The sequence below is a fragment of the Atta colombica genome, unplaced genomic scaffold (genome assembly GCF_001594045.1).
Source record: "Atta colombica isolate Treedump-2 unplaced genomic scaffold, Acol1.0 scaffold32, whole genome shotgun sequence".
In the NCBI taxonomy this organism is placed as follows: Eukaryota; Metazoa; Arthropoda; class Insecta; order Hymenoptera; family Formicidae; genus Atta; species Atta colombica.
The window spans coordinates 411,690-413,811 of NW_017259426.1; positions in this window are offsets into that span (position 1 = coordinate 411,690).

Below are 2,122 nucleotides of genomic sequence, written 5' to 3' on the forward strand. Positions count from 1 at the left end.
TATATATAAAACAAAAAAAAGGGTCAATAAAGATCAATTTCAGTCCCCTCCAAATTTCGTACAAACACATGAAAATCTATTTCTTGAAGTCAATTATAAGGTAAACTGTTTATCACAGAAAGACGTGTGATGTTCACTACGTGTGATGTCAGTACAAACTTATCTTTTTAAAAAAGATAAAAAAAAAGGTGCTAAAAATATATGTGCATCTCAAATAAAACCTAAGTGTCCAACCCAATTAATAATAGTTTTAATTCTTCTTCAAGGATATTCTTACTGAAGGTCTTATTCCAAGCCAAGTAATGGCAGCTTTAATTATTTCTCTGTCAAAAATTATTATTACTCTTTGAAAACAACTAATGTATCAAATGAAAAATTAAAATCCAGATGCTCTACAGTCTTAATTGTATGAAGCTTAATCAAGTTAAATTCTATTGAATTAAAAAATAAAATCCAAGTGTGGGTCCTATCTCCCACTATGGTCTTATCCCGGGTTAAAGAGATTTAGTTTCTTGAACTGAAAACCCAAAATAGGATACGATTGTGCGACTCTTGAAAACGAAATCATAGCATTTTATTCGGACGTTGATTCATATTTCGAAGTTATCTAAATGCGTCCGACTCGCCCATCCCCTTCCACGCAGATGCATGCGAGACAAAGTCTCCTCTAACGTCCTTCTATATTCTATCCTTCTCATTCCCTTTCTTTCTAAACCAACCATTCACATGTTTGGAATTTGGACGTAACAGTATTTTATTGGTGTTATTACCAATAATGTAATCGCTAAAGCGTTGTTAATAAGTTGTTTTTTTCAGAATTTTATTAATTTGTTTCTTAGAGTTATTTTATAAAAATCTATATGATAATAGAGACTATTACAATCTTATCACCAATATTTTAATTATTAAGACTAAAGTGTAATGAATTGTTTTGTCAATAATTCTATTAATTGATTCTATAATTGATCTATTATAGTTTTTTTTAATGTAGATGATAACGGTGATTGTTACAATCTTATTATATTAGGGCCGGTTGTTCCACCTTTTGGCAAATCTTATGCAATAAATAAATAGCAAGAGCATTCAATCGCATTGCCAGATTTACCTAACGCTAAAATTTATCGAAAGATGGAACAACGATTTTTATTAATGTAACTGTTGTAATGCAGGAATGAATATATATCTGTAAAATTGCAAAGAGTGATATTTATTTATTGAAAAGGGCAACATCAACAGGAATTGCAAAAACGTCTATCTTGGCTACGGTTCACTTGATATTATAAACGCTTCAAAGCATTTCTTGATTGATTAGTAAACTTTTTTCTTCCGATTAGTTAATCAAAAGTTTCGAAGCAAGCATATTTGTAGCATCAAGTGAATCCTTTATTTTATTCCTTTCTTGTAATGCAAAAGAAGGAACCTCTTTCGCAACAGATTGATGGAAAAGGGGCCGAAAAGAAGGAATAAGACAGAGAGGGAGAAGAAGATGCGAGAGAACGGTCATTGCCACTACCTCACCTCGAGAAATGCCCGAACGCTAGAGTCCCCCTCGGCACGATAAGCGCCGGCCCCGACATAGTCTACTATCCGTGACTACCCCGCAGTTTAGCTTGCCGTTTGTACCTATTCAATTTTACCTCTTACTGGGGAGCGCGCGCTAACTTCCCTCTCTCAAGAGAACACGAACAAGCGCGCGTGCTCGGCCGACGTGTGTCGCCGTGGCCTGCCAATTCTTCGTACAGGGGGAGCGAGCCTACAAGTGAATACCAGGATCGGGGGATTCAGAAGTCGTAAACCGAGCAAAACCAGTTTGATAGGTGCTAGCCGTGGCGAACAGATCGAGCCCAGATTAACATATACTACTGGACGCATAGCATCTTGATAGAGATAGAATGATGTTTGGGTAGTGAATTATGTAATCAAGGCATTAAAAAAAATGTCTCTCAGGATCCATAGGAAAACTATAAGTTATTTATCATGTTTATAAATATTATAAATATAACTATAATTATTGATTTAACTTCGCTTTTCATATGCTGCACATAACTGTAAATATTAATTTTACATACGAATGAGTTGGTACATCTGTGCTCAAAGTGTTACTTTTGCATAAAATACGCAT